Source organism: Bos javanicus, chromosome 14 (genome assembly GCF_032452875.1).
Source record: "Bos javanicus breed banteng chromosome 14, ARS-OSU_banteng_1.0, whole genome shotgun sequence".
Lineage (NCBI taxonomy): Eukaryota > Metazoa > Chordata > Mammalia > Artiodactyla > Bovidae > Bos > Bos javanicus.
The window spans coordinates 80,689,176-80,701,645 of record NC_083881.1 but is presented as its reverse complement, the minus strand read 5'-3'; the positions used below and the strand labels follow the sequence as shown (position 1 = coordinate 80,701,645).

Below are 12,470 nucleotides of genomic sequence, written 5' to 3'. Positions count from 1 at the left end.
CAATTTCCAATCTGTGGAGAGTAAGACTTAACCTGTAGGGTTGTCGTAAGAATTAATGTGAAAATAATGTAAGAAAACTGCCTGACATATAGCAGATTCTCAGTAAACACTAATTTGTATTCTCTATAATGTAGTAATTTTTTCAGTGATAATAGATCTGTATTCTTGGAAAATCAGGAGAAGATGATAGGAGAAATCAATATACTCTGAATTTAGAGAAAGCTTGTTTTGACCTCTATATAACACTCCTCTGTGATTCTTTTGTCTTTTAATTTTTTCTTGTCCTGCCACAGTACGTTTTAGGGCGTATAGTCAAGTACCTAGTCATTTATGCCTTCTCTAGTCATGATTTCTATACTTGTCTGCTTACCATCAAAACTGAGCAAGGGAGGAACAGGCAATGTCTAAGGGCGCCAAATGTATTTCCGCCTGCCTCCAGGACATGATAGTAGCTTTCTCTCTTTCTAATGACCAACTGCCTCTGCCCAGACTGGTAACTTCTTGCCTGCTGGTCCTTTGTCATGTGAAGCTTAAGGTGCTAGAGAGATAACCAGAGCTTAACGTGTAGTGAGATTTTTGTCGTTTCCTCTGGCAGAATTCCTGCTTTGGGAGTCAGGACTTCTCAACCCATAGAGCCCCAGAGCAAAAATTCTCCAAGTTCTTCCCTGGGAGGATATAAGTAAGGCTGTCTCTTATTTCCGGCTTTCCAGGTGGCTCAGTGGTAAAGAATCTGCCTGCCCATTCAAGAGATGAAGGAGACTCTGGTTCGATCCCTGGGTTGGAAAGATCCCCCTGGAGGAGGAACTGTCAACTCACTCCAGTGTTCTTGCCTGGAAAATTCCGTGGACAAAGGATCCTGGCGGGCCACAGTCCATGGAGTCGCAGAGTCAGACACGACTGAAGCGACTTAGCACGCATGCATCACTCTACTTCTGGGGACTGTTTATACTCTGCCTACGCCCAGATAGGGGTTCCTCACGGCCAGCCGTCCAGTAGGTAACTAGTTCCAGAATCCACTGACGATTGCAGGTTGCATTCCCTGGGAGGCCAACCCTGAAATGGAATTGGTGTGAAGGAAGTTGACTAGGAAGTGCTCTCAGGATTAATACCTGTGGATAAGGTTGCCAGATTTAGCAAGTAAAAATAAAGGATGCGCAGTTAAAAATTTCTGGCAAGCAATGAGTACTTTTTAATTAGAAATGCAGTCTTCAGAACGTGATTGTCTGAAATTCAGGCCTGTCCTGTGTGTGAAGCCCCTGTGTGAGGAGGAAGGGGAGCGGGTGGACAGAGAGGTCCGACTGCTGGTCCTCAGCGACCACGGCCTCCAACGGCTCTCCAGGGACCTGGAACTGGAATGGCAGTTCAGCCCGCCCGTGGGGCACAGAGGCCGGATTTCTGGGTCCTTGCATTGACCAGTCATGGGATACAGACCATAGCAGGGAATGAATCGTCACCTTGGGGACGGCACCTCTCTTCTGCAGAGATTCCCTTGCCTTGAGGGTTCGCTGCCTTCTCGGCAGCCAGGGGACTGCGGTTCTGAAGGGAGTTCCTGTGTGTAGGGGCGCAGGGCGGGTGGGTTAGGGTGGGGGTGGAGAGGTATCTGTCAGGACATATGTTTTCATCGTCATCATTGTAACTAACATTCTCGTGTGTATCCCCGCAAGTAAACTCTCGGCATGCTATGTGACAGCTCGCATGTGAACTCTCGGCATGCTATGTGACAGCTCGAATGTGAACTCTCGGCATGCTATGTGACAGCTCGCATGTGAACTCTCGGCATGCTATGTGACAGCTCGCATCGACAGCAAGGCCGTCAGTGACTGTCCCTGACCAGGGTCTTTGTCACTGCTGTTGGTGGTGGTTTAGTCTCTAAGTGTGTCCGACTCTTGAGATCCCATGGGCTGTAGTGTCCATGGGATTCTCCAGGCAAGAATACTGGAGTTGGTTGCCATTTCCTCTTCCAGGGGATCTTCTCCACCCAGGGATTGACCTTGGGTCTCCTGCATTGCAGGCAGTCTCCTGCATTGCAAGCAGATTCTTTACTGACTGAGTCAACAAGAAAGCACTGTAAAGGCTTTGAATGAAAGCTGTCTCTCAGAATAAGGCCCTTGCCCTCAGTTTCCAACACCCTTGCTCTCTCTTCCCAACCTCTATAGCAGTCTATCCTTAGATCAAGGTCTTGTCACTGCTCTGGAAACAGGTGGGAACCCTTGGTCAGAACAAACCTTTATGGGCTTCGTTGCTAATTTATATGTTCTTTCCTCTGACACCAGTGGAGATTAAGACTCTTGATCGAGGCTAATCTATCCTGTGTTCTTGACTTCATCTTGGCCTCTCTCTTCTGTGACCTTAATCCATTTTCTCTGCCCTCTCCTGTATTTTTAAGTTCCTCTCTTCAGCTTTCAGGAATTCAAGTCTCATATACTAAAGGTATTATTCTCTCCTGACCCACACATGTCTTCCTGAGCTTTCTTCAGCCTTTAAAGGAGTTGGCTTTACTTGTTCTCTGTTCCCCCTCATGTTCTTTGCCTGTTGGCATTTGGCTTTCGGCTACACTCACCTACTGAGTGAGTAATGGTCCTCTGCTTCTTTAATTGCATAAGCAAATGACCATTCTCTTAGCTTTTACTTAGCTAGAGCTCTCATTTGAAATCGTAGTCTTCGTTACCTTGATAACTCTGCAGTCTCCTGGTTCTCTTCATTTCAGAGGACTTCTCCAGCTCCACCTTATCCCTTTCGTCCTTAAATGTTAGTGTGCTTATTTCCCCTGTGCTGTCTTAGGGGTCCATATATTCTTCCTGAACAATAGTATTTCCTCTACAGTTTCTGTATACTATGTGCTCATTCTCGTGATTTTACTTCTTCCAGCCAAAATCTTATCCCCTGAGTTTCAGGTTTGTGTATTCAAGTCTTCAAAGGTTCTCTCCATTTGGGTGTTCCAAAGATGCCTCATAGACAATATGAACAACAAAACTGCCATCAACTAGGTCCCCTTTCTCATATAAGTTGATGGCACTCAGACACCCAAGCTTAAGTTCTTAACAGGTATTTCTGACTCCTTCCTCTCACATTAAAAAAAAAATAAACCATCTCATCCTGATGGTTTCAGCTGCTAAATATGTCTGGAGCTTCTCCCTTTATCAGTCTAATCTTTTTCACCTTCTCCTTCCACAGAACTGCTACAGTCATCTGAGATACAAAGCTAACCATGTCAGTCTTCTGATTAAAATCCTCTGTTGGCTCTCCATCAACTGTAATTTAAGGTCCAAGATAAAGCTTTCGCTCTGGGGCTGGACTTACCTTCCTCCCATAAATAATGATAAAACCGGACAATATATATGCTGTAACAATTTTTAGGCATTGGTCAAATAGTTGGCACAATAATGAAAGAAGGGAAACCAGATGAGCCTACGGTTACTCTGTCTTCAAACGCTTTCCGGACTACAGTGTAGAGAGGGGTCTTGAACAGAGCACAGTGGTATTACTGAGCTGAGTAGACAGAACTGTTGTCCAGGAACCTTGAGGCATCTGGAATTTATGGAGCAAAATAGCAGGAAGGTAGAGGCTGCATGGAGAAAAGAATGTCAGAAATTTGTTTAGGGGCTTGAATTTGTTGCTAAATACTAAGTTGTACATGTGTATGATGAAACTGCTTGAGGTCAGGCAAAGAAGAGCCATGAAGCTGTAAGCTGAAAAGTTTCCAGAATTCACACATGGTTGGGAAACATTTGAGTTTTAGTTCGAATGAGGAGTCCTCCTTAAACACCTGGACCTTCCGAGAAACTTCGAAAGGGTCATGCCTTGGTGGTGCCGCTGAACCGTTGGTGTTTCTCAACTGGCATTCTGTGGAAAAAAAGTTTGAATAACTCTTTTCTTGTTTCTTTCAGGGTTGATATAATACCATTCTAAATACATTAGATATAAATTAATTCATTATGTTCAATATTGCCTTAGGCACTAGGGTTTAATTTTCTTGCAGAAACCTAACTGAGAAGGAGTATTTTATATCCACTCTGCAGAGTTTAAAAAAAATTTTCAAAAGTATCGTGTAAGTTAACTGCCTGTCAGATCAAAGGCTAATCTCCAAAAATGGGAAAACACACACAATATCTATCAATAAATAAAAAATTACCAGACTTATGAAGAAGGAAATTGTGACCATAGCTAGGAGAAAAATCAGGCTATAAAAACATGCACAAAATGATGAATATTATAACATTAGCAAATGACATCATATTATAAATACACTCAGAGATTTAAAACAAAATGTGAACAAAATATTGGCTATATTCCCAGTGCTGTGCATTACCTGCTCTTATTTTATTTATGTTATGCGTATTAGTTTGTTCTCCCTACTCTCCTTCTCCGATCTTGCCCCACCCCTCCTCCTCTGCCCAGTGGTGACCACTAGTCTGTTCTCTGTGTCTGTTTCTGTTTTGTTACATTCATTCGTTTTATTCTTTAGATTCTACAAGTGAAAATATGCACTATTTGTCTCTCTCTGCCTGACATTTATAAAAACTCTGATCACTCTGTTGCACACCTAATGCCAATGTAATATTGTAAATTAACTCTGCTGAGTCTCAGTCATGTCCAGCTCTTTGTGACCTCATGGACTGTAGCCTGCCAGGTTGCTCTGTCCATGAGATTCTCCAGGCAGGAAGTGGGCAGCCATTCCCTCCTCCAGGGATCTTCCCCACCCAGGGAGTGAACCTGGGCCTCCTGCACTGCAGGTGGGTTCTTTACCATCTGAGCCACTAGGCAAGCCCAAGTCAACTATGCTTCAATACAAAAAAGGCTTAAAAAGCGAAAAAAAGGAAATGAGCATAAAGAGAAGAGAAGTAAAGGATACAAAGTGAGGTGGAAGTTTTAGAGATAAAAATAAAACCAGAAAACAGTCCCCTCGATTGACTTTATAGCAGGTGAGACACTGCAGAAGGGGTCAGTGAGCCTGAGTATATGGATGCAGAGGGCACAGACAGCGAGGCCTGGGGAGAGGAAACTGAAACGTGTGTGATCTCAGTGACTGTGGGGGTATTACCAAGCGGTCTAGCAAACCTGTAACTGGAGTCCCGGGAGAAGGGAAGAGCAAAGTAAAAAGTATTTAAAATCCAAGGCAGTTCACATGTCTTACCAGGCATTTAATGATCTGACTTTTGCCTGTCTTCAAGTTTCAAATCTAAACCAATTCCTGACACTGGTTTTTCTCTTCAGGTCACTGAATTTCTCACAGTTTACCTCACAAACCATGCTTTTTCTTGTCTCCATATCTTTGTTCATTCTGGTGTCTCTGCCTACAATCCTCTTAACTCATACTCGTGAGCAATCTAACTCATTCTTCTTTTTAAAGTCTCAACCCATGAGTCATGTCCAAGAAGCCTTCTTGTCACTATCCCTTCATTACCCAACCAGAGATAGTTGTACTCTTTGGTGCTTCTGATATACCTTTGCCTGTATTTACTGCATTATGTTACAGAGATCTGTTTTTTGTGTTTATTCTACTAGCCAGAGTATATCTAATTCGTGTTTCTATCTCCAGCACTTAGGAGAAGGATTGACATGGATCACTAAAGAATGAATGAGCAATGAGTTCATTGACCTAACTTTTGGTCCTGAATTCGATATTTTCATATCCATGTTAAAAAGAATAAGAATCTCAATCCCTTTAAGTTTCATTTAGTATGGCTTACCTTTTTATTTGAAAATTAAAAAAATATAGTTAATGGGTCTGAGTTTGAAGTCTTGAAGTTTGATTATAATATTTTACTAACGTATTATATATATATGTGCACATACATTTTTATATATATACATAATGTTTATTTTTTCACTTCTTCATAAAGCTTCAATTAATAAGTCTACAATCAAGATGAGGAATTATGGAATTTATAATTTAATACTTTCAAATTTTAATATGTCCAAAAAGCTTTTGTGAAGCTTGTTAAAATGCAATTTATCTTGCCTCCTTTTCAGAGATTCTGATCCAGTAAATCTGAAATAAAGAGAACTCCCCAGGAGATTCTGTTGTAAGTGATAGATGATTTCTGGAGAGAAACAGACATTTATGTTCCATGGCTAGAGAAATGCAGTTTAACAGTGGATCCTACATTTGTATTTTGACTAGATAAGGAAAAAAATGAGGCTTGGAAAAGTAACGTTTAGAAAAACCTCTCCTGTTGTAATGAATCCACATAAATTACATTGAAGTTCTGAATAACCTTTGTATTTGAGCAACTAATGGGGACTGAGTGTGACCAGTGTTTTTGTAGAGAAAGGAAGAAAACAGTAAATTTATCAGGAGAATCCTCTTTATTCTCTTTTAAAGTCTGTGCTCTAGAGAAGAAAACATTGTTTTAAAACTTTTATTTGATTTGGAGCACTTGATTCCAGGGGGAACAAATTGCCCCTGCAAGCTCAGGGATGAAAGCCTGGAGGGAAATGCTACAATCTGTGCTCAGCAGTCACTATAGTCAAGAGCATGATTTCCCAGCTGACTGCACCATTCTAAATATTGTATTAAGCCAGTTACTTCAGGGTGTTTTAGAGAACACATTAACGGGCAGTCTTGTCATATTGTATTACATGTAGCAATCACACTGTGCTAACTGGCAGTATCTGAGAGAAACTTGTGGGAACCTGAGCCAACTGGAGAAAAAAGAGTTAAAAAGTTGTTTTTACATATGAAGGTGACAAGCCATGAAGTGTCCCACTGACATAGAATATTACATTTGGTCTGTGTAACTTGAGTAAATAATTTATTGGAAAAATCTCAAAAGTGAATTATTTTGGATAGAATTTTGAGTTTAATTCTTTCCTTTTGACTACACTGTTTTTTTTTTTTTTTTTTAACATCATAGTTTACATTCTATGTTCACAAGTTTTCTTAGAAATCAAGTCAGTCCATCTCTCTACCTACCTACCTACCTATCTTTTCACCTATTCATCTATTAATCTAATATTTAAATGTATTTATAACTCTTAGAAAACAAAAGTCTCAAAGAAGATAGTATTTCAACTCCAAATGGTCTTGAAAAAATTTCTGTCCCAAAGTAGATCCAGAGTTATAGAATCTTGAGTCTTTTCAATTAGGTTGGGCTTACTCTATTCTCCAAAAGGCTAGATAATTCCTTCTTTTGAAAGACTACTGAGGGTCTTATGGGTATCAGGTTCAAAGTTCAGCAAATAGGGAAAACGTAGTTGCAGCCATAACGCTTACAGAAAAAGAGAAAAACGAATGTCAGATTGAACACAGAAATAGATATTAATGACCTATTAAACCTCTGTAATACTGAACCTCATAATTTCATCACCTCCCTTTACCATACAAATCGCTGTATATCAGTCTTTTTAAAATAAGATTAGACCCTTTCGTTTTTTAAATATACTTTCTTTTCCTTTCATAATACTTTGTTTATGCATAGAAATAAATTGAACTTGTTTTATTAAAAAGTGAAAGTATTAGTCACTTAGTCGTGTCCGACTCTTGGTTACCCTATGGACTGTAGCCCACCAGGCTCCTCTGTCCATGCAGTTTTCCAGGCAAGAATACTGGAGCAGGTTGCCAGTTCCTTCTTCAGGGGATCTTCTTGACCCAGGGATCAAAGTCAGGTCTCCTGTATTGCAGACAGATTCTTTACTGCCTGATCCACCAGGGAAGCCCTTATTAAAATATGCTATTAAATTAAAACTGCTTACAAATAAACTCTTAAAATATGTTCAGCCTTACCTCTGCCTTTCTCGTATTTTGTTAATTGTGATTTATACCTAACTACTTCCTGTATCGGTCTTGAGTTTGGGATATATTTACAAAAGAGATTAAGGCACTTTTAAATTTTTCTTAGTACTAGCTCAACAGGTTGTTGACCCCCCTTTTCTTATTTTACTTTATAACCCTTTTTTTGGATCCCTAATGCGTATCTTTTAGCTCAGCTTCAGTAAAATCAGTCGTCTACTCTTTACATGTAAGTCTTTGTCTTGACCCATGTTGTTGTTTAGTCGCTAAGTCTTCTTTGACCCCATGGACTGTCACCCACCAGGCTCCTCTGTCCATGTGATTTCCCAGGCAAGAATACTGGAGTGGGTTGCTATTTCCTTCTCCAGGGGATCTTCTCAACCCAAGGATCGAATCTCTGTCTCCTGCATTTTAGGCAGATTCTTTACCACCGAACCACCGGGGAAGCCCCCTTGAGCTATGCAGGAGCTGAGTGCTTAATCATGTCAGATTTGGAATTCTACTGTCTGGATTTGAATCGCTGTTACACCATTTGCGAGGTATGGGCAAGTTAGATATCCTTTCCAAGTCTCTGTTTCCTCATCAATGAAATAAGGGTTGTGATAGCACTTAGTGCATAGGATTTTTTGAGATTAAATAAGATAATATAGATAAACGTAAGTAGAGGTAAACAATATGACTCATAAGTACTCATACTTGTCGTTTAATTGTTGATACTGTTAACTGTTACTGCCTGTGTTTCTCGGGCTTTCTTGGGTTTTGCATCGTGTTTCTTGTTGGAGCTTTGCAGTTGAGTCATACTACAGTGCTTTACGAGAAGTTACAAATCTGCTTGGAGTACCAGTTACTATAACTGTTATGTTACATAATATGACTTATGATGTCCTCCCGCTCCCTCCTTCTAGTAACTTTAATAACGCCTGGCCTCCCAGGACCATGAACAAAAGACACACACACAGATCTCCCGCCCCATTTCCCCGTCTTGGCACAAGCAGTGTGATCCACCCGGTCATGCAGTCCTGTAGTAACTAACATAACAGAATCTACTTGAATGCATTTCAGAGCAGAAAGATTCTTTGGACCATACTACTCACCATAAGATATTTGAGTAGCACCTAGATGACTGTGTGAGAATAGTAGATTTTCCCTGAAATCAAGTTGCAGATGTGGAGTACAGAAAATGTGCTTATTTTTCAAGGTTGTGGTCAGAAATAGAATACCTACTCTTAGGAAGCAGGTGGGAACAAGTGTGTCCTGATAAGCACCTGATGCGTCATGGATGTGTTCACAGCTGAATCCAGTTCACGTGGAGAAGGGATGAAGCTGAGAAGTCCAGTCGCTCAGTTGTGTTTGACTCTCTGTGACCCCATGGACTGCAGCACGCCAGGCCTCCCAGCCCATCGCCAACTCCCAGAGCTGGCTGAAACTCTCTGTAAGACAATTGGTGTTTTCAGTATTTACGCTTGTTGAATGTAAAATCGTGAACTTTTACATTGCATCTTCCTTATGTAGTTTGGGGTCTGAGGTTTCTGAAACTGTTAAAATAGTCTGGGCATTTAGGTGACATAGACTGAAAGACTGCAAGTGAAGAGAAAGGCCTCTGGAGCCTAAGGTCTTGGCTTTGAAGGAGACGTTTTCTCTATTAGTTGGTGACAGTCAGACTTTAATGAAAGCGTTGTGGATGGCTCAGAAATTCTGCTGGAGACTGTTCTGGCCGACATTTTTCATTATTTATATATCTCATTATTGGGATAGAGTTAAACCTTCTTATGCCATTAAGAATTTGTTGCAGTCCTTGATTTACTGATGACCTGGATCTTTTCAGGGCTGACTTAGCCCGGAAGCTGCCCTGCAGTGTTGTGACTCGACATTTCCTTTAGCTTGTACAAGAGCATTGCTTGCAGAACTTCTAGAAGTAGAATTATTCTTGCTGTATAAATTTTTGTTTTATTGCTAATGAAATTGCATCTAGAATAATTTATATGAATTATAGCCATTGTCTACCTCTTAAAGAAATTTGTTCTATTCTTGCCTTTATAGGCTTCTTTTGCTCATGTCAATGGCAATATATTCAGAGTATTCATTTGTTAGCCAAGGTTATATGCTATTATCTGTGAAATACTCTTTCTCTTTGTTTTATATTTTATTTAAAATTATTTGTTGCAATCAAAACAGAATGGGTATGCTAAAAATTCCAGCAGTACAGAAAAGCTTATAATGAAAAGCTCTATCCTTTATTCTCCCTTGTCAGAAACAATCATTTTCAAGTGTTATTAGATCTTTTGTTGGATAATCCCATGCATCTAAATAATAAGGTATTTCTTGAAATATCAACTCTATTGCCTCTACTAGGAAAGATTGGTATTTAACTCATATTTTTCCATCCCTTCCTCTTTTCTCAATCATTGTTATTGGTATTATTAGCTCCTTTTATAACTTTAAGCATCATTTGTCAACTTATCCTTACTATTCCTCAAATCCAGACAGTAACTCTCCTCTGGTGACTCAGACGGTAAAGAATCTGCCTGTAACGTTGGAGATCTGGGCTCAGTCCCTGTGTCAGGAAGACCCCCTGGCAAAGGGAACGGCTGCCCCCACTCCAGTGTTCTTGCCTGGAGAATCCCATGGCAGAGTTGCCCCACAGGCTGAAGTCCATGGGGTTGCAAAGAGTCAGACATGACTGAGTAACTAACACTTTCACTTTCATAACATTAAGCATTATTTATCAACTTACACTTATTATTTCAGCAAAATCAGGCAGTAATTCTTCTTGGTTTTGCACTAATATAAGACATAATTGTCAGTACCCTTATCATTCCTCTCCTAATTGTGCCATCTATAGTTTTACTTACACATTATTATTACTAATAATATTTATATTTGATTTTGCAAGCATAATGGGGTCTTTCACTGTTAATCTAGAGGTTGACTTGAGGTAACTACCCTATCCTTTGCCTACATCTGGATAAATATTTCATGTATTGTCTATATTTAAATAAATACTTTAGGATCTTTCATATATTGATTCTAAATAAATTTTGCTTTAATATTTTTGGTTTTAGAATCATTACCACTTGCTAGAATTCCTTCCTAAAGGTCCACTGTTAATACTTCATGGTTAGAAAAAGAATATCACCAAGATTAAGGACAAATGGATTCACTTTTTTTTTGGATGTACCACAGCAGCATGTGAGGTCTCAGGTCCTGACCAGAGATTGAACCCATGCCCCTGCAGTGGAATTTCAGAGTCAACCACTGGGCTGCCAGGGAAGTCCCTGGGTTAGCGTTTCCAACCCTTCATAAATTTCTGTAAATCACACCACACTGTCATTGACTTCACATAACAAAGATGAGTTTTTCATAAACTGCATTTCTGTGTTGTTTCTTATGGCTTTCTTTAGGAGGAATTTCTTCCTCAGTTCAGTTCAGTTCCGTTCAGTTGCTCAGTTGTGTCCGACTCTTTGCGACCCCGTGAATCGCAGCATGCCAGGCCTCCCTGTCCATCACCAACTCCCGGAGTCTACTCAAACTCATGTCCATCGAGTTGGTGATGCCATCTAGCCATCTCATCCTCTGTCGTCCCCTTCTCCTCCTGCCCCCAATCCCTCCCAGCATCAGGGTCTTTTCCAATGAGTCAACTCTTTGCATGAGGTGGCCAAAGTATCGGAGTTTCAGCTCCAACATCAGTCCTTGCAATGAATATCCAGGGCTGATCTCCTTTAGGATGGACTGGTTGGACCTCCTTGCAGTCCAAGGGACTTTCAAGAGTCTTCTCCAACACCACAGTTCAAAAGCATCAATTCTTCGGCACTTAGCTTTCTTCACAGTGCAACTCTCACATCCAAATTTCTTCCTAGAGCCCACTAAGTTCCTGTTCTCATTTGGACCTCTTATTTCCTAGACCTGCTGCACAGCTGTTATTTTCGCACTTCATTCTATCAGAATCCTGGGAAAGCTTTTATTTCATATCCCAAGTCTTTTTTCTTATTTTCCGCTCTTATTTAAGGGGGGGAGGGGGGGAGGGGGGGGTGGAATGGGGCGGGGGCGGCAGGGACACTCACCAGGGAGGGGCTATGTGCGTACGGACGGTTGATTCACTTTGTCCTTCGGCAGAAGCTAACACAACACCGTAAAGGAATTATATGCCAGTAAAAATAAATAAGTAATTTGGATGGCACTGAATTTTTATGGCAAGTGTCAGGGGAGGATGTAATTTCCTCGGTTCTGCCTCGTCACAACAAAAATTGGAAGCGACGGACCAGCGTTACAGCCCTTGGATGGACCAGTGTTATGGCTCCGTGTTACAGCTCAGTGTTATTTAGAAAATAAAGGAAAATACATCCTCGAGGCGTGTGCCGACCCAAAAGACGCAAAGAGAAGAGAAGAGAGAGAGAGAAAGAGAGCGTGGGAGAAAGAGAGAGAGGGACCCCGGCCCTGTGGCGCCTCTTTCTGCGTGTTTTTTCCTCCCCCGCTAGGCCTGCGCTGTGTAAACGGGCTACCCAGGGGTGCTGCTGGTTCTCCCTGAGGTCTGCACTAGGTCCTCCGACCTTCCTTTGTTCTATTTTCGAGGGCTTTTCCCTTCCTTGTCTTTTAGCCACCGCCATTCTGGATTCCTGTTTCCTATTCTAACTATCTAATAGCAAGTATTAAGCTGTATGAAACCTACTTCCTGACCTAGAGAAGTTACTATGATTATGGTTATTTTATATTATGTTCATAGTACTTAAAATTTAATTGT

The 12,470-nt window shown here is 40.9% G+C and overlaps 1 long non-coding RNA gene across 1 annotated transcript; it reads left to right on the top strand.

The window, feature by feature from the left end:
* Nucleotides 1–889: 889 nt before the first annotated feature.
* Nucleotides 890–9,164, top strand: LOC133260782 (uncharacterized). Its single transcript, XR_009740965.1, has 3 exons — nucleotides 890–3,045; nucleotides 3,175–8,271; nucleotides 9,024–9,164. It is a non-coding gene; the product is annotated as an uncharacterized LOC133260782 (long non-coding RNA).
* Nucleotides 9,165–12,470: the final 3,306 nt, after the last annotated feature.